The sequence below is a fragment of the Hemicordylus capensis genome, chromosome 1 (genome assembly GCF_027244095.1).
Source record: "Hemicordylus capensis ecotype Gifberg chromosome 1, rHemCap1.1.pri, whole genome shotgun sequence".
Taxonomy (NCBI): Eukaryota; Metazoa; Chordata; class Lepidosauria; order Squamata; family Cordylidae; genus Hemicordylus; species Hemicordylus capensis.
Window position 1 is genome coordinate 352561584 of NC_069657.1, and position 20833 is coordinate 352582416.

The window sequence follows — 20833 nt, forward strand, 5'->3', positions numbered from 1 at the left end:
TATATGCCCATCTTCTAGAGTCAAATTCATTTTATTCAGAGTGATTCTTAATAGGATCTATGAAAATCAGCATTTGTAGGGTGTAACCGACATTCACAACATTCCTTTGAAATTTTCCAGCTAACAATGAACTATCAATGTGCAGATGGAAAACCAGAAGAGACAGCAGAAGTAAAGGAGGTTAGAAACCTTATCAACTGTGGAAAATCCTTCTTATTTTAGCCATGTTTTCTCTGCAATGACTTTTCAAAAGAAGAAGGAATGAGACAGTTGCTTTTCCCAAGGATTTGGATGCTTAGGCTGAGTGGGGAGAACTTACTTCAGCTACATGCCAAAGTGGAATAAATTGTACTAGCTGACTCAGCACAGAGCATCTGTGCCCCTAGTTCTTCCTGTCTCTCCTCCCACCAATTGATCCAGCTCCCTGCCCCGTCTTCATTTCGTCTCCATCCCTTCAGTCAGTTTGTTCTCCCCCTCACATCCCACAAGTCAGTTCACTCTCCCCACTCACCCACCACTTTGGTCAGTTCGTTCTCCCCCTCCCCTCCCCACATCCCTTCGGCCAGTTCATTCTCGCCCCCCATGGCACTACCTGTTCGGCCGTCCTCCTTGCGAGGAGGCGGGCGGTTAGAGCCGATGTGTGCTCTCCCGCTGGCTCACAGTGGGGCCACTGCCTCCTCCTCGACCTCCCTCCCTCCTTGGCAGGCTGGCTCGGAAAGAGGTTCCCCCTGCTGTGCTCTGCCCTGTTCTGCTCTGCCAAGGAATCTCGCGAGAGCTGTCATGCACGGGATTAGCCACAGGTATGCCTTAGAGAATTATATAGATAGCTAGGAAAGAGATGATAATCATTCAATTATTCTCATTGTTTCATTCATTACATACTGTATCCTCCCAGACCTAGTTCACATGAGCACTGGCTGCCACACATGAGCTGTGTGCTTTCCAGATCACATGACTACAGCAGTGTCACTACTGTCCACTAAGTGTGCTTTCATACTGCCTGTGTTTTGACATCGCAGTCCCTGTGCTGTCAGCAAGGTGCTGTTCACATTTCCGATGCCTTCTTTCGGATTTTATCCTTGCACTTTAGTCCTACAACGTTGCATGTGTGTCCCAAATAAATAGCTGTATTTTCCCGTTGTAGGAGGGTCGTGCAAGCTATTTACATTTTCAAGACGATCCTGCCGAGCTGAAGCACTTTGCTGCTGAACAGTGTGTAATCTGGAAAGCACCCAGGACAAGAGTACACCCACCGTGATGTCACAGGATGGGCATACTGACCCCACTGTTCGGGCATCCTTTAATCATGTGAGGGGAAGCATTCATCTAAATCTTGTTTAAACTCTGGTTCAGAGTGCATGTAGAGGGGCAAATCACAACACCCCACTCACACAATTAAAGTATACCCCAACAACACATCATGGTGTCCCAATGACATCAGGTGGGCAGGCGTGCACTCAGTGTGACCTCATGCTTCCCAGATGTTTGGCTGGTGCTCATGCAAACTGCCCCCCTCTTCAATGGTTTATGGTCATCTCTGTCAGACTGGCCTGGTCAGTATTCTGAGCGTGACACAGCAAGCGCCCTACACTAAAAATGAGGAGCAGATCTGCGGCTTCTCCCTCATGACTGCAATGCATAATGCAACGCAATTGCCAAAGAACTCGACTTGTAACAGGAAGGATAGAGTTTGTGCATTGTGAAACTCAGATTTTACGATTCTTGGTTTTATAGCTGGAGGGAGTTTCTATACGATTGCTAAAATGTATTTGCCCAGCACAGTTGATATGTGAAGATCCATATCTGCATTCTTCATCAGCAGATCTATTGCAGATACCTTAGCAATAAATAGCATAATGTCAGGTGAGACTGGTGTACTCTCTTGGGTCTAGATGGCATGAATATGAATTTCCCCATTATTCATATTCCTTACTACTTGGCCCCAGTAGCAGGGGCGTAGCTAGCCCACCGGAGGCCTGTGTGCGGCCACGGCGGGCACCCCAATAGCCCCGCCCCCTGCATCTGATGTCAGACACTGGGGATAGCCACGCCCCCGCATCTGCCGTCAGATGCGGGGGGCGTGGTCTGGCTCCCGAACGGAGCCTTGAGGCTCCGTTCGGGAGAAGCAGCTTAACTGCAGAAGGGGACATGCGACCCCTTTGGCAGTTAAACAAAGGCTGGTGCTGCGTTCGCAGTGCAGCCCAGGAGCGGTTCTTCCCTGCAGTGAAGAGCCGCTTCTGGGCTGCGTTGCAAATGCAGCACCAGTCTTAGCTCCTGAAGGGGCCAGGCAGCCCCTTCAGGAGCTAGTTAGGCTGGTGCTGCATTCGCAGCACCAGCCAGGAGCAACTCTTCCCTGCCTTTGCACCAGCCTTTGTTTAGCTCTCGAAGGGGCCGCACAGCCCCCGCTCGGGAGCTAAACTCCTGCCCCCGTGTCTGATGTCAGACGCGGGGGGCGTGTCAGGGCCGGTAATGGTGGCTCCTGATTGGGCGCGGCTCGGGTTCTTTGAACCCGTTTGCGCAATTATAGCTACACCCCTGCCCAGTAGCCTCTGTGTAACATGAAACCCTAGCACATGGTCTTGACAATGCTATGTACACTTAATTGTATTTAGGAGTGTCCCTTTCAACTCAGTGGGAGTTATGTCCAAGAAAACACATGGTGGTTCATACTGCATGCCTGTGTGAGTATTTTCATCTTCCATGTTATGACTGAAATTTCTACAGACAAGGATAGCTGGCTGAATATTCTGGTCAGACTCATTTTCTTTCCTTGAACACCCAGACTAAGATTTCTCAGTCTTAGCAAATCCCATACTGCAAGGTTAGCAAGGAAGTTCTTCGATCTATCTCTGATTGTAGTAAAGGTTTGGTGCATGGCTAAAGCTCAGCATTTCAGTCTAGTTCTCTTTCATCCTAAAGCACCAGAATGGCCCATGTGCTGAAATATAAAAGATAGATTATTATTTTTTACATTTATATCCCGCTCTTCCTCCAAGGAGCCCAGAGCAGTGTACTACATACTTAAGTTTCTCTTTCACAACAACACTGTGAAGTAGGTTAGGTTGAGAGAGAAGTGACTGGCCCAGAGTCACCCAGCAAGTCTCATGGCTGAATGGGGATTTGAACTCAGGTCTCCCCAGTCCTAGTCCAGCACTCTAACCGTATACTATTGAGATCCAGCCCATATAATATTGCACTCCCAGATGAACATTGTATTGCTCAGCAGGTGTGCTAGAATTATCCAGGAACATAGCAGGTACTTTCCCAGCTTTCCCAAGCATCCTCCAATACATTAATGTGAGACGTTGGTTGGTCTGGTGAATGCATACCGCAATCCGTGGTATGCATCAGTGGAACTTGCTTCCATATAAACATGCAGAGGACAAGCTACATTACTGCAATCCTATGAAGACTTACATTATTTGAAAGCAATAGGACTTATTACTGAGTAAACATACATAAGATTGAGTTGCACAGACTGCCAGCAATTAATGATTTGTGTGGCTTGCTCACATTTTGAGCACACTGGTCATAAACAGAAAACATATAGGTGGAATTTTTCCAAATTGGGGGGAATTTTATGTTATGTTATAAAAGAGCTAGGCTTAGGATGTATCAGGGGAAATAACCTGGCTGGGCCCTGAGTCACAATTAGTTTAAATATTTTAAATAAAATGATAGATAGATAGATAGATAGATAGATGGTTCGAACAGAAGAAAGAAAGAAAGAAAGAAAGAAAGAAAGAAAGAAAGAAAGAAAGAAAGAAAGAAAGAGTCAAATGTTTGAATTAAATAAATAAATATAGGAGTTTAATCATCAATAGGTCATCATCTGCATATATCAACAGAGGAATAAACTTATTTATAACATTTAGAGTATGAATATATTTATCTTCCATATCCAGATATTTATCTTCAATATGGCCACACTGGGTGAGTGTGGCCATATTGAAGGGCTTCATTTTGTTTCCTCAGCGGAAGTGGAAGAGGCCCCATTTCCTCACTGGAAGCAATAGCAGAGGAGGGGAGAAGCCTAAGCCCAATAAAAGGAGGCTTAGGCTTCCCCTTAAACCCACCACAATCACAAGCTTCTATCAGTCTTGCACTAAATTTTAAAAGTATTTGAGCTGGGGCGGAGGGAGTTCTGGAGGCAGCATAGAGCAACAGCAAGCATGATTTTACAACCCACATAAAACCCTCTTCAGCAGCTAGAGGTTACTCAGACTAGGAAGGACACTACTAATCAGTTATTATTACTGTCTGGGACTTAAACACAGTTAGGCCTTCCAATACACTATGGTCCAGTTTTGCGACTTTAAGCGTAGTTGAATTGAGTTGTTCCTAGAGCTTTCCAATAGATGGCAGCACATGATACAATGACCTTCAGTTTAAAAGGAGCAGAATATAAAGGCATATAGCAAGCAATGCACAAACAGGCAATGTTTTTATTTTGTGCTCTTTCAGAATTAAGTTAGTTACACACTAAGAAACAGGATGCTGGAGTAGATAAGCCTTAGGCCTGATCCAACAGGGCTGTTATGTTATGTCATGTCATGACTGCCTATCTTAAAAACAAAACAAAACCCTAGACAGACAATGTAAGATTAGACTACTTAAATTTTCCAAAGCATAAAAAAGTAAACCAGAATGTGGTGCAAAAACTCCCATTATAACCACATGCATATGCCAATCTAGATTTTGATCTGAAGCAAAAGAAAGAAAAAACCCCAGAGCAAATCCCCATTAAAGGTTGGAAAACTACAGCTTTGCACTAGCTCAGTACTGAACTCAAGTGCCCACAAGTAATCCAGGAAAATCCACATCCCTACAGAGGGGCTTCGAATATATATGTGTGGGAATGCTCCTGAATCCCTGCCCTACTCCAGGGGTTATCAGACATGTTTGAGAACCCCTTGCCCTAGTCTATAATTGGAGGGCTCAGGTCAGTTAAGGTCTGCCTCCTGGTTTCACTGGGTTAGGACAGGATCATGCGATGTCAAAGCTCACAATTCAGCAGTATTTCATGAGGGGTGCTGGGGCTGTAATTAAGATGTATCATCCTGTTCTTCAGTCTGAAAACTGAGGACAGGACATCATAATATGAAATGTCGTGAGGGGAGAGGGGCGGCTGCAGCTGACACATGAATTGAATAGTGCATAGCAAGTGCTGGCTCTTCCCACAGACTGCAAGGCCAAGTGGCTTTGGGTCCCTCTTCCAGGTGCCTCCATGGAGAAGCCTCAGGGAACTGCATGCATGCTGGTACTGCCACTGCTTATCCACTTTGCATGGGAATTCCTGGGCCACACAGTCTCATACCAGCAACTGCGGAAAACCTCCACCAGCCCCCTCCATGAAGACCCAACTTCACATTTCTTTTTGCTAATATGCCACATACTATATTTATTTTCCCCAGAATTATTATTATTTTAATTAGAAGCATTGATTTTCAGGAAGTGTTCAACATACAGGTAGGCCAGGGTTTGTCCAATTCTCTTACCTGTTGTGTCAGACTCTTTAGCAACTATTTTTATATGGCTATTGCAGGGAAGATGTTATTTAGCTAAAATTGGGGGAGGGGTCAGATAGTGGGGAATAGGAGGTAAGACTCACTGGCAATGGAAGTGGTGGTGTCTTTCGCAATGGCTGCCATTGTCTTTTTCCCCCAGAAGCCACCATGAACTATACTTCATGATGATGTAGCATTGCTAGGATGAAGGCTTCTGTGGGAAACGGTGACCTCAAACACCTGATTCATGACTGTAGCAAAAAAGGTAGGCCATGGAATGGTTTGGACCCTCCCCCCATAATTTGAACTAAAAAACTTAACTGAGAATTCAACTGAGAATTTTCAGTTTACTTCTAATTTAAATAATAATAATAATAACAACAACAACAACAACAACTGGGAACAGCCTATATTCTGTGATGATATCTATAACAACTGACAATAAAATTCAGCCATCCCAGGTCCTTGGGAAGGACTCGATGTCTGGATAAAACAAACCAGTCAATAACACCTGTCTGACTGTGTAAACAAGAAATAATAAAGTGCCCACCTGTTGACATTCTTTGATAATGTCAACAGATGTGTGGATAAAGGTGACCCAGTTGACATAGTACACATGGACTTCCAAAAAGCTTTCAACAAAGTTCCTCATCAAAGACCCTTGAGAAAACCTAGCAGTCATGGGATAAGGGGACAAGTACATGTGTGGATGGCTAACTGGTTGCAGGACAGGAAACGGAGGGTAGGTATAAATGGACAGTTCTCTAAATGGAGGGAAGTAAGAAATGGGCTCCCCCAGGGATTTGTACTGGGACCAGTGCTCTTTAACTTGTTAATAAATGATCTAGAAGTTGGGGTGAGCAGCGTGGTGGCCAAATTTGCAGATGACACCAAACTATTTAGGGTAGCGAAATCCAAAAGAGATTGTGAGATGCTCCAAAAGGATCTCTCCAAACTGGGGGAATGAACAACAAAATGGCAAATGTGCTTCACCGTTAGCAAGTGTAAAGTGATGCATATTGGGGCAAAAAAAACCCTCAACTTTACATATCGCTGCTGGGGTCTGAGCTTTCAGTGACTGCCTAGGAGAGGGATCTTGGGGTCGTGGTGGAAAGCTCATTGAAAGTGCACACTCAATGTGTGGCAGCTGTTATAAAGGCCAATTACATGCTCCAAATCATTAGGAAGGGATTTGAAAATAAAACTGCAAATATTATAATGCCCTTATACAAAAGAATGGTGCGGCCACATTTGGAGTACTCTGTGCAGTTCTGGTCACCATATCTTAAGCAGAACATTTTAGAACTGGGAAAGGTTCAGAAGAGGGCAACCAAGGGACAGATCAGGGACCTAGAGCACCTCCCTTGTGAGGCAAGGCTACGACTGAGAAAAGGAAGTATTTTTGCACACAATGCATAATCCTCCCTGAGCCAGGGGGTTTGTGGAGCCAGCCTTGCCCCTCCCTTTGGCCTTGACCAGCAGAGAACCATCGGCTGCTGAGATCTTGCTGCTGTCTTCAGCCACAGTTCTAATTGTGGCAGAAGTACAGCCCTGGAGCTACAGCACCATGGGGGCCAGATTCATCAGCCGGGCTCCAGAAGTCCACATGAGAGGTGGGGTTTGGGGTGCCTTTGGCTTAAAAGGACTGGGACAAGCCAGAGGCACAGCCATTGGTGTGGCACCATTGGGTGAGCTGTCTGCAGGCAGCTGCCAAAGCCGGCTTCCAAAGGGGCCAGGACTTTGGTGCCAGGCCTTCAATGTGGGACTGAGGTCTGAGGGGAAGTTGTATTTAAGGTGCTCCAGTCTTAGTCTTAGTTTTAGTTTTAAGTTTTTTGTTTTGTTTTTGTGTTATTGTTTTGTGCAAGGCTGTTACAGGGATGTATCTTGGCTCTCTTGCTGAGGATGGAGCAGGGGGTGTGTTCAATGAGGTTGGGGCGGCTGTTTCAGTTGTGGTAGGGAACAGAGGACTGGGCATTGGCAGGCCAGCACTCCGTTACAGGGGGAGGGAATCCAATAATTTAATTAATTACTGTTTTCCCTTCTGGCTGCCCTGTCATCTCTCAGACTTTGGGGAGTAGTTCCAACTCCCGACTGAACCTAACCATGCTCCTTTGTAATGCCAGGTCAGTTCAATATAAGATTGAAATCATTTTCAATCTGATTTGATTGTGGATGAAGGAGCTGACCTGGCTTGTATAACTGAGACCTGGTTGGGAGAGACTAGTGGTCCTGTGTAGGCCCAACATCTTCCCCCAGGGTACTCTGTTGTTGAGCAGGTTCAAGAAGTGGGCAGGGAGGTGGAGTGGCTGTGGCCCATAAGAATAACATCTCCCTTACCAGGATCCCTGTGAGAGAATTGGCCTATATTGAGTGTGTGCACTTTAGGCTGGGAACTCGGGATAGATTGGGGATTCTGTTGGTATACTGCACACCCACTGCCTAACAGACTCCTTAACTGAGCTGATGGAGCTGGTCGCTGACTTGGTTTCGAAGTCACAGAGGCTTTTGGTGCTGGGTGAGTTCAACGTCCGCTTTGGGACTGGCTTGTCTGGTGCTGCTCAGGAGTTCATCTCAGCCATGACAACTATGGGCCTGTCCCAATTAGTCCTAGGACCTACACATGTTGTTGGTCACATGCTGGATTTGGTCTTTTCTTCCAATCAGGAGGTGTTCCGTGGGTGGAGTCTCCTGTAGTCTCCCCATTGTCATGGACGAATAACTTCCTGGTTAAGATTGGTTTCACAATCATGTCTAACCCCTGCAGACCCCTAATAGGTGGACCTATTAGAATGGTCCACCCGAGAAGGCTGTTGGATCCCGTAAGATTCCAAAGGGCCTTGGAGGGTTTGGGAGTTGGTTCTGCTGGTGATTCTGTCAATAATGGGGTGGATACTTGGAGGAGAGAATTTTCCAGGGCAATAGACTAGATCGCCCCTAAGCATCCTTTCCAACCTGCTTCAAAATTAGCTCCATGGTATATACTGAAGAGCTGTGGGAGCTGAAGCAGCAAGGTAGACCACTAGAGTTCAAATGGAGGAGGACTCATCTTGAATTTGACAAGACACACCGTAGAGCCCATCTAATGGCATATGCTATGGCAATACATGCAGCAAGGAAGTGGTTTTATTCCGCATGTATTGTGTCTACAAGTTCCTGTCAAACAGAGCTTTTCCGGATTGTTGGGATTTAACTCAAACCCCTTCTGTTTCAAATCTGCGTCCGGAAACAATGTCTCACTGTGACACATTTAATGAGTTCTTTGCAGATAAAATTTCCCACATTTGGGCTGATCTGGACTCCAATATTTCTGCAGGTCCAGTTAGTGGGGTGTCTGGCAATCCCTCTTGTCTGGTGAGATTAGATTGGATCAGTATCAGTTTGTGATTCCTGAGGATGTGGACAAGCTGCTTGGAGCGGTATGGCTTGCCAGCCACCTGTTCTTTGGATCCTTGCCCAACATGGCTGATTTCGTCTTGCAGTGAGGTTGTTGCAGCTAGCCTGGTTGATATCATTAATACCTCACTGAGGGATGCCATCTTGTCTGAAGGAGATGGTGGTCAGACGCCTTCTTAAGAAGACCACTTTGGACTACCTGGTGATGGATAATGATAGGCCAGTCTCCAACCAGCAATGGTTGGGTAAGGTGATTGAAAGGGTGGTGGCTGACCAGCTCTAAGCAGTCTTGGAGGAAATGGAGTATCTAGACCCATTTCAAACTGGCTTTAGAGTGGGCTATGGGGTTGAGGCAGCCTTGGTCAGCCTGATAGATGACCTTCACCAGAGAACTTACAGAGGGAGTGTGACTCTGCTGTTTCTTTTGAGTCTCTCGGCAGCTTTTGATACCATAGTATTAGTGGTGTGCACAGAACCGGCTGGCCCAGTTCGGTTCGAGTCCAGACCAGACTCAAACCTGACCAGTCCAGTTCGGTCCGGCACCCCTTCAATGCCCCCCCAGTCCAGTCCGGTTCGGTCCAGGGGGGTTCACTATTTTTAAAAATTAAAATAAATGTTATTACCTTCTGCCCCCTTCAGAGGGCTTCCTATAGGCCGTGGGGGGGGGGGCAATGTTCCCCTGCCCCCTCGGCATCTGAAATCACCGCTGTGGCCCACCACATTGTTATTTTTTGGCCCGTTCAGGCCTCCATAAATCGGTGTGGTGGCCACTTTGGAGGCTGTTGTGCATGCGCAAATGGCCTCTGTGAGGCCTGGCATGAAATGGCAGCTGAAAACAAAATGGCCACCACACATGCGCCCTGGGCCATGCCAGGCTTTGCAGAGGCCATTTGTGCATGCGTGGACCAAACCCTGAAGCTTCGGACCGGTTTTGCACATCCCTACATGGTATCCTTCTGGACTTTCTGAAGGATTTGGGGATAGGAAGCATTGTTTTACAGTCGTTCCACTCCTATGTCTCAGGTAGATTTCTGATGGTGACACATGGTGACCATTGCTCTTCAAAATGGGAGCTATTACATGGAGTCCTCCAGGGCTCCATTCTGTCGCCAATGCATTTTAACATCTACATGAAACCGCTGGGTGAGGTCATCAGGGGATTTGGTGCTGGGTATTATCAATATGACACCCAAATCTATTTCTCCTTTGATGACACCCAAATCTATTTCTCCTTGTCATCAACATCAGAAAATGGAGTTCACCCCTTAAATGCCTGTCTACAGGCAGTAATGGGCTGGAGGAGGAATAATAAACTGAAGCTGAATCTAAGCAAGATGGAGCTGCTCATTGTTGGGGGTCGTAATCTGCAAGACAGGATAAAACGTGCTGTTCTGGATGAGGTTACACTCCCCCAGAAAGAACAGGTTCATAGTTTGGGAGTGCTCTTGGATCCAGATCTCTTCATGGTTCATCAGGTTGAGGCTGTGGCCAGGAGCACTTTTTACCAGCGGCAACTGAATCAACAACTCCGCCTGTTTCTTGAGGAGAATGACCTGAAAACAGTGGTACATCAGCTGGTAACCTCCAGGTTGGACTATTGCAATGCACTCTATGTAGGGCTGCCTTTGTATGTAGTTGGGAAACTTCAGTTAGTTCAAAATGCGGCAGCCAGATTGGTCTCGGGGGTATCCTGGAGAGACCACATTATGCCTGTTCTCAAACAGTTGCACTGGCTGCCAATATGTTTCCAGGTAAAGTACAGAGTACTGCTTATTACCTTTAAAGCTCTGAATGGCTTAGGTCCAGGTTATCTGAGGGAGCGCCTTTGTCTACAACATACCCACCACTCATTGAGATCATCCGGAGGGGTCCGTCTTCAGGTATTACCAGTTCATCTGGTGGCAACCTGGGATAGGGCTTTCTCTCTTGTCACCCCTAGGTTGTGTATTGTGATCTGCGTTGATTTATATCTGCTGATTGCCTTCCTTGGAGGCCTTCAGGAGAGCCTTAAAGACCCATCATTTTACCCTGGATTGTAACGATATCTACTTTGAATTCTATCTAGTTTTTTAATTGTAATTTTAACCTGCTTTTAATTGGTTTTTTATTTTAATTGTTATGTATCTTTGATTTTAATGTAAACCACCCCGAGCCACCTTTGGAAGGGTGGTATATAAAACAAACAAACAAACAACCTGTGGAATTCTCTGCCACAAGATGTGCTGACAGCCAATAGCCTGGATGGCTTTAAGAGGGGTCTAGATAATATCATGGAGGACAGGTCTATCAGTGACTACAGGTCTGAGGGCTATAGGCCACCTCCAGCCTCAGAAGCAAGATGCCTAAAAATACCAGTTGCAGGGGAGTAACAGCAGGAGCCAGTGCCTGCCCTAACGTCTTGCCTGTGGGCTCCCCAAAGGCATCTGGTGGGCCACTGTGTGAAACAGGATGCTGGACTAGATAGGCCTTGGGCCTGATCCAGCAGGGCATTTCTTATGTTCTTAAGGTCTTAAATGTTTGATCAGATAAACACACAAGGTGCTTAAGAAACAACAAATTGAAGGAGACAGCCTACCTGAAAGCATGGAGGGAGGGTGAAGATCAGGGGCGTATCTAGGGTAGGGCATGCAGGGCACGTGCCCCGGGCGCCACTTGAAGGGGGGGGCGCCATTTTTCTAAAATTAATTTTTTTTTAAATGGCTGCTGAAAACAAAATGGCCACCGCACATGCTCAAATGGTCCCTGTGAGGCCCTAGAGGCCAGAATGGGGAGGGGAAACCTTTGCAGACCCCCCCCCCACGGCCTTTAGGAAGCCACCCGAAGGGGCTACAGGTAATTTTTTTTTTTAATTAATATAATATGTCACTGTACACATATTCAGTTTGGCACTATGTACAGAGAATCAGATGGGTGTCAGATGTTTGGACAGGAGGCACAATTTCACTGCTTGCCCTAGGCACTATTTTCCCTAGATATGCCTCTGGTGAAGATGAAGAGGCAATCAGCATTCAATTTGGAGGTTGTATGTGTGTCATTTGAGGAGGAATGAGTGGGAGAAGCGGAGTTCACCCTGCAGCAAAAAAAAAAAATCCTCCATTTTGCAAATACATACATTCTGTATTCACTCTAAAAGTGCAAACCGGGAAATACCTGGTCCAAATTTCACCATAAGCCAAAGAAGTACATAGGAACGTAGGAAGCTGCCATATAATGAGTCAAACCATTGGTCTATCTAGCTCAGTATTGTCTTCACAGAATGGCAGTGGCTTCTCCAAGGTTGCAGGCAGGAATCTCTCTCAGCCCTATCTTGGAGAAGCCAGGGAGGGAACTTGGAATCTAGATGCTCTTCCCTGAGCAGCTCCATCCCCTGAGTGGAATATCTTACAGTGCTCACACTTCTAGTCTCACATTCATATGCAACCAGGGTGGACCCTGCTTAGCTAAGGGGACAAGTCATGCTTGCTACCACAAGACCAGCTCTCCACTGGTTGAGATTGGGATATCAACACTGTGGGTGGTTAACCCTTTTCTTCTGTATCATTTCCCCAGTGTAAATCCCCACATCACCTCTGGATAATTTATGGGAATTTTATTCCAAAATTTAGTGATCCCGGAAGTTCCAAATAAATATAAACATGAACAAAAATTGTCATTTTTGGTGACAAAGTCAATTTTATTGCAATGCTACTCATACTTACCTAGTAAAATAAAGCTACTGTAGTGTTGAGATTGCATTACTGATTTTTACTTATCTCTGCCTTTGTATTCTTTGTGACACATGCTATTCAAGCTTCATTTGCTGGAATTACAAATATGGAATTAGTTAACAGCTAAGCTTGGAATGTACCTAAGAGGAAAAGAGAGAGAGAGAAATCCATATCCTTATATAGAATTCCATTCAGAAGCATATAGATATGTTCCAAAAGATATCTGAAAGTAGAAACCACTATAAATCTGTAAGCATATTCCCAGTAAGGATGGAAAGAGAAAGGCAAACAGAGAATAAGAATTATTTAAAATGAAAGCAACACAAAATTAGGAATAGAACTTTTTGCTATGTGTAAGAGTTAAAAGGGGAAGAAAAGAATAGCACAGAGTGGAAATTTGGTATTTTTCATTATAAACAGTCCAGGCAATTGAGGCCTGTTCCTTTTACCAGCTCTTTTCCCAACCCTCTGACCCCAAGGAGCTCTGAGAATACTCCCTCTAGGATTAGGGTGCTGATGCTGCTGAATGCTAGGTCAGTCAATGCTAAAACATCTCTCATCCACGATTTGATTGTGGATGAGCATGCTGACCTGGTATGTGTGACAGAGACCTGGTTGGATGAGCTGGGCAGGGTTGGTCTTTCACAGATCTGTCCTCCAGGTTTCCTGATCATGCAGCAGCCCCACCTGGAGGGTCGGGGAGGGGGCGTTGCTGTCAACTATCGAGAGACCTTTCCCATTTCCAGGAGCCGTCAGGCAATCTCAGAATTTCAAGTGTTTGTCCTTGAGGGTAGACCTCCAAGATAGGCTGGGGATTCCGCTGGTGTACTGACCACCCTGCTGCCCTCCAGTTTCCCTACCTGAGCTGGCAGGGGTGGTCTCGGAGGTGGCCTTGGGTTCCCCAAGCTTATTGTTATGGGGGATTTCAGTGTCCATGCTGAGGCCTCGCTACTGGGTGCAGCTCAGGATTTCATGGCCTCCATGGCAACTATGGTCCTGTCTCAGTTGGTATCGGGCCTTACCCACTTGGCAGAACATACATAAGAACAGCCCTGCTGGATCAGGCCCAAGGCCCATCTAGTCCAGCATTCTCTTTCACACAGTGGCCCCCACCAGATGATGCTAGAAGCCACAGGCAGAAGTTGAGGGCATGCCCTCTCTCCTGCTGTTATTCCCCTGCAACTGGTACTCAGAGGGATCCTACCTGAGGCTGGAGATGGCCTCTAGCCCTCTAACTAGTAGCCAATGATAGACCTCTCCTCCATGAAGTCATCCAAACCCCTCTTAAAGACATCCAGGTTGTTGGCTGTCACCACATCTTGTGGCAGAGAATCCCACAAGCCGATTATGTGTTGTGTGAAAAAGTACTTCCGTTTGTTGGTCCTAGATTACCTGGCAATCTATTTCATGGGATGATCCCTGGTTCTAGTGTTATGTGAGAGGGAGAAGAATTTCTCTCTATCCACTTTCTCCACATCATGCATGATTTTATAGACCTCTATCATGTCTCCCTGCAGTCGTCTTTTTTCTAAACCAAAAAGCCCCAGGTGTTGTAGCCTTGCCTCATGAGAAAGGTGCTCTAGGCCCCTGGTCATCTTGGTTGCCCTCTTCTACACCTTGTCCAGTTCTACAATGTCCTTTTTTAGATGTGGTGACCAGAATTGTACACAGTAGTCCAGGTGTGGCCGCACCATAGTTTTGTATAAGGGCATGATAATATTAGCAGTTTTATTTTCAGTCCCCTTCCTAATGATCCCTAGCATGTAATTGGCCTTTTTCATAGCTGCCGCACATTGAGTCGACACTTTCAACGAGCTGTCCGCCACGACCCCCAGAAGCCTCTCCTGGTCAGTCACTGACAGCTCATATCCCATCAACGTATACTTGAAGTTGGGGTTTTTTGTCCCAATGTGCATCACTTTACACTTGCCAACATTGAACTGCATTTGCCACTTTGTCACCCAGTTTGGAGAGATCCTTTTGGAGCTCCTCACAATCTGTTTTTGATTTCACTACCCAAAAGAGTTTGGTATCACCTGTAAATCTGGCCACCTCATTGCTTACCCCTACTTCTAGATCCCAGTATCGGTCCCAGTACAGACCCCTGGGGGACCCCACTTCTTACTTCCCTCCATTGTGAAAACTCTCCATTTATACCTACCCTCTGTTTCCTGTCTTTCAACCAGTTAGAAATCCATACATGTACTTGTCCCCTTATCCCATGACCGCTATGTTTCCTCAGGAAACTCAGGAGTCTTTGATGAGGAACTTTGTCAAAAGCTTTTTGGAAGTCCATGTATATGATGTCAACTGGATGACCTTGATCCACACACTTGTTGACACTCTCAAAGAACTCCAAAAGGTTGGTGAGGCAAAATTTACCTTTGCGGAAGCCATGCTGGTTCACTCCCAGCAGGGCCTGTTGTTCTATGTGCTTTACAATTCTATCCTTGAGGATGCTTTCCAACAATTTTCCTGGAACAGACGTTAAGCTAACCGGCCTGTCATTTCCCAGATCACCCCTGGATCCCTTTTTTTAAACTGGTGTTACATTTGCTACTTTCCAGTCCTCTGATACAGAGCCCGATTGCAGAGATAAGTTATATATTTTAGCAAGGAGGTTGGCAATTTCGCATTTGAGTTCTTGGAGGACTCTTGGATGGATGCCATCCGGCCCTGGCGATTTGTTAGTTTTCAGTTTTTCCAGAAAGTTTAGAACATCATCTCTTGTCACCTCTATCTGACTCAGTTCTTTGGCCTTCATCCTTAAAAAGCCTGGTTCAGGAACAGGTATATGCTCAGTCTCCTCTGCCGTGAAGATGGACGCAAAGAACTCATTGAGCTTCTCTGCAACCTCCATATCCTCCCTTTCACTCCCTCATTGTCTAATGGTCCAACTGCCTCTCTGGCAGGTTTCCTGTTTCTGATATATTTAAATAAGTTTTTGTTATTCCCCTTGATACTTTTGGCTAAATGTTCCTCAAACTCTCTTTTTGCCTCCCTTATTGTCGCCTTGCATTTCTTTTGCCAGGGTTTGTGTTCCTTTCTGTTTTCTTCCTTTGGACAGGCCTTCCAATTTCGGAAGGAAGACTTCTTCCCTTTTATGGCTTCCTTGACAGTACCCGTTAGCCATGCCGGCATCCTCCTGGACTTAGTGGTACTTTTCCTCCTTTTGGGTATACAATCTAACTGGGCTTCTAGTAATGTGGTTTTGAGTAAACTCCATGCACTCTGGAGCGAAGTGACTCTCCTGATTTTTCCTTTCAGCTTTCTTTTCGCCATACTCCTCATTTTAGAGAAGTTTCCTCTTCTGAATTCAAAATGTCTGTATAAGACTTCCTTGATTATTCTCTCCCCGCATATACGCTGAATTTGATCGCACTATGGTCACTGTTCCCTAAAGGGTTGATGACACTGATATCACACACCAGGTCCTGGGTGCCACTCAGAATTAAGTCCAAGGTCGCCTTCTCTCTGGTTAGTTCCAAGACCAAATGTTCTAGGGCACAGTCATTCAGTGTATCTAGAAATCTGACCTCTTTGTCATGACCTGACTGTGAATTTACCCAGTCTATATGTGGGTAATTGAAGTCACCCATTATTACAGCCCTGCCTCTCCTTGACACCTCCCTGATTTCCTCCTGCAACTCCCAGTCACTGTCAGCATTTTGATCCGGTGGGCGATAGCATGTCCCCAGTAGCACGTTCCCTTTCAGGCCTTGTATTGTCACCCACAGGGTTTCTGTGGAGGACTCCGTCCAGTCCACCTAGGTTTTCTAGCTTGTTAGATTCTATCCCTTCTTTTACATACAGTGCTACTCCACCTCCAAGGCACCCTTCCCTGTCCTTTCTATAGAGTTTATATCCAGGGATAACAGTGTCCCACTGGTTCTCACTGTTCCACCATGGTTCTGTTATGCCCACTATATCTATTTCTGCATTAGCAACCAAGCACTCCAGCTCACTCATCTTGGCTTGGAGGCTTCTGGCATTGGCATATAAGCACCTATACGCCAAATCTCTCACCTGATGTATGCTATCTTTCTTTAGACTCTTTGACCAGCTGGCACAGGCTCCCGTCTGCTCTTTATGTGTCTGCTCTGTCCCCTTTAGTTTTATCTGAATCCTTTGCACCCTCGCACTTTAAAGGATCTGGATACTCTAGATCTGGTTTTTGCCGACCGGGGAATAAATGATCTGGAGGTGAGGGAGTTTGAGATAACTCCTTTGTCATGGACAGATCATGGGGTTTAGTTTGACTGCTCCATCTGCCCAATTAGTGGACCAATTAGAATGGTCTTCTCCTGTAGGCTTATGGATCCGCTTGGAATCCAGACGGCCCTTGGGGAGTTTCCAGTGTCCAGAGCTGGTGACTCTGTCGAGGCCCTGGTTGATCTCTGGAATGGAGAGAGGGCCCGGGCTGTTGACACAGTTGCTCCTAAATGCCCTCTCCAGCTTGGTGGAGCCTGTTCAGCTCCTTGGTTTTCCTCAGAGCTTAGGGCGATGAAACAAGTTGGGTGACGGCTGGAACGATGCTGGAGGAAGAGTTGTGACAAATCCAACCGACCACAAGCTAGAGCCCATTTTAGGGACTACTCGGTGGTGGTGGGGGCAGCGAAGGAATGCTTTTTCTCTGTCTCCATTGCATCTGCTCAGTGCAGACCAGTGGAGCTGTTTCGTGTAGCAAAGACATTGCTGCACACATCCTCCCAGGTAATGGGGCAGGAATCATCTACAGCGCGCTGTGATCAGTTTGCGTGTCACTTTGCAGATAAAGTCTCTTGCATCTGTGCTGATTTGGACTCCAGAGTTTTGGCAGTTCCAGCAGACGTGCCTCTGGTACCATCTGATCCTATTGTGTTGGATTCTTTTCAGTTAGTGTGGCTTGAGGATGCGGACAAGATCCTGGGCAGTGTGTGGGCAACATTGTGTGCTCTTGACCCTTGCCCCTCAAAGGTTGCCAGGGAAGGTACAGGTAGATGGTTGGAGGTGATTATTAATGCCTCATTAAGGGAGTGCAGGATGCCATTGTGCCTCAAGGAGGCAATGGTAAGACCATTATTAAAAAAGCACTCCCTCGATACCTCAAACCCAGACAACTATAGACCAGCCTCTAACCTGCCCTTTTTGGGCAAGGTGATAGAGCGTGTGGTGGCGTCCCAGCTTCAGAGGGTCTTTGATGATACAGATCATCTAGACTCTTTTCAATCTGGCTTCCGCCCCAGATATGAGACTGAGACTGCCTTGGTTGCTCTAGTGGATGACCTACGCCGGGAACTAGACTGGGGGAGTGCGTCCCTGTTTGTTCTGCTGGACCTTCGGCAGCTTTCAATACCATCAACCATGGTATCCTTCTGGGCTGCCTCTTGAGTATGGGAATTGAAGGCACTGCATTGCAGTGGTTCCAGTCCTTTCTTGTGGGGAGGGTCCAGAAGGTGGTGCTGGGGGACTACTGCTCAGCTCCATGGCCATTGGCCTGTGGGGTCCCACAAGATTCAGTCTTGTCCCCCATGCTGTTTAACATCTACATGAAACCGCTGGGAGAGGTCATCCGGGGACTTGGACTGAGTTGTCAGTAATATGCAGATGACACTCAGCTCTACCTCTTTTTGTCACCTGATCCTAGGGAGGCAGTGGATGTCCTGAATCGGGGGCTGAAGGCCGTGATGGGTTGGATGTGGGCTAAAAAACTGAAATTGAATCTGGACAAAATGGAAGTACTGTTCATCAGTAGGAGAGCCAATCGGGATGAGGAGATTTTACCGGTTCTGGATGAGGTTGCACTCCCCTTGAAGGAGCAAGTACACAGCTTGGGGATATTACTGGACCCAGCTCTGCTTTTGGAAGCTCAGGTGGAGGTAGTGGCCAGGGGTGCCTTTGCACAGCTTTGGCTAGTGCGCCAGCTGCGTCCCTTTCTTGAGAAGGCAGATCTGGCCACAGTTACCCATGCCTTAGTCACATCATGGCTGGATTACTGTAACACGCTCTATGTGGGGCTGCCTTTGAAGAGTATCCAAAAACTGCAGCTAGTGCAAAATGCGGCAGCTATGGTTTTATCTGGAGCTGCCCGATGGAAGCACATCACACCCATTTTGAAAGAGCTGCATTGGCTACCAGTTTGTTTCTGGGTCCAATTCAAGATGCTGGTTTTGACCTTTAAAGCCCTTAACTATTTGGGCCCTAGATATCTGAGGGACCGCCTGCTCCCAAGGGTTGCTGCCCGCTTGATGAAGTCATCTGAGGGGGCGCTTTTCCGGGTGCCAACAATGAGGGAGGCTCGGTTGTCGTGCACGCGGGACAGGGCCTTCTCTGTTGCTGCCCCTAGACTCTGGAATGCTCTTCTTGTGGTTATTCGCGCCTCAGTTTCCATCACAGCTTTTAGAAAGCATGTTAAATCTTGGCTTTTTACCCAGGCTTTTATATGATTGTCTCTGCCAGCATAGGCCACTGCTGTCAAGATTGAGTAAATGTGGTGGGGGTAACCAGACTAGAAGTAACAAAAAATGGTTCGATCAAGAATGTATTGCGGCTAAGAGAGCCTTAGTCCAATTATCAGGTTACTTTAAACAAAATCCATCTTTCACCTTACAACAACAATTAAAGGAAAATAAAAGGCAATATAAATCTCTTCTACGAGTTAAACAGGAAATTTCTATGAAAGAGCGATGAGCGGCAATTGTAAAAGCTGTCAAAAATAACTATTCCGTTGGATTTTGGCAGCTAACCCAGATGGAGGCGTATTTACAGAGATCTATCCCCATCTCCCCTGAACAATGGGAGAACCACCTCACAACGCTTTATAGAGAGACCTCCTTTTACCCGCAATCACTATTCAAATTTTCAGACCTAAAAACTACGTTAGATCTGTGGTCCAATCCTCTGTATATGTACCCAGAAATAAAGCTATTGGACAGCATCCAGATCATTTGCACAGCAACCTTAGTTGACCACAGTTCTTTTCCATTGATGGAAGGAGCTTCTAGTGATGATTCAGTTCCTTCCAACAGTGGGGATCAGGGATGTAGCTATAATTGAGTGGATGGGTTCAAAGAACTTGGGGGCCCCCAGCTCCACCCCCCCATCTTCTTCATTATATCCCTCACTCCAAGGAGCCGCCAGAGAGAAGGGTGAACACAGGCCCCCTCTCCCCTAGCTACACCTCTGGCAGGGATTACTCACTAGTAAGAATGTTTTGGATTACAGCCCATTTCAGTAAAATAATCAAGAGCCTTAGCTGAGTGATGATAGCTTTTTATATTATATTTTATCTATTTCTTTATCCTCAGAAACCTACACTGAAATACTGTACTACTAATATGCATATTTATTTATTTATGTATTTATTCGATTTGTATCCTACCCTTCCAAAAATGGCTCAGGGCGGTTTACACAGAGAAACAACAAATAAATAAGATGGATCCCTGTCCCCAAAGGGCTCACAGTCTAAAAAGAAACATAAGACAGACACCAGCAACTGTCACAGGAGGTACTGTGCTGGGGGTGGACAGGGCCAGTTACTCTCCCCCTACTCAATAAAGAGAATCACCACATTAAAAGGTGCCTCTTTGCCAAGTTAGCAGGGTTTAGTTTATAAACAATTAATTAGCAGATTGAGTAGTAATCAGTTGATAAACCATCTTTTAAAAAATCCATAATCTCTGAACAGCTTTATTGATTTTGCAGAGCAGTGTACTACATACTCAAGTTTATCCTCACAACAACCCTGTGAAGCAGGTTAGGCTGAGAGAGAAATGACTGGCCCAGAGTCACCCAGCAAGTATCATGGCTGAATGGGGATTTGAACTTGGGTCTCCCCGGTCCTATACCCATATTAAACCAAATCCCAAACTCTAGATTGAAATCACTAAGTTCCTTTCTTTTCAAACATTTTTATTAATACTTTCAATAAAATACAGAAGTAAAATGACAACATAATTTACTTACAAAGCCCTGTGAAATATTTATTTCTACAGGATGAGCTCTGATTCCAACCTCTTTCACAATTCCTATGTTTGGGCTTTTAAAAAAAATCAGACATTTGGGATGTTCATACAGTATAACATTTATATGGTACCATTCCCCCCCACACACAAAAAATCAACCATTAAAACAAAATTGAAACACTGTTCAGGACAGTGACTCATGATTGACACATAAGCTGTTTGGAAGCAGCTCTTGAGAAGATAAGGCTCAGACCAGGGGAGATTTGCTACCCGAAACTTTGTG

General features: G+C 45.9%; 1 long non-coding RNA gene across 1 annotated transcript in view; it reads right to left on the reverse strand.

Annotated features, from left to right (window-relative positions):
- Nucleotides 1-2348: 2348 nt before the first annotated feature.
- Nucleotides 2349-20833, reverse strand: part of LOC128342128 (uncharacterized) — a 59101-nt gene continuing 40616 nt past the window's right edge. The window contains exons 7-8 of the long non-coding RNA XR_008314785.1: nucleotides 12599-12699; nucleotides 2349-2938 (exon numbers count right to left, since the gene is read on the reverse strand). This is a non-coding gene — a long non-coding RNA (uncharacterized LOC128342128). The remainder of the gene's footprint in view (nucleotides 2939-12598; nucleotides 12700-20833) is intronic.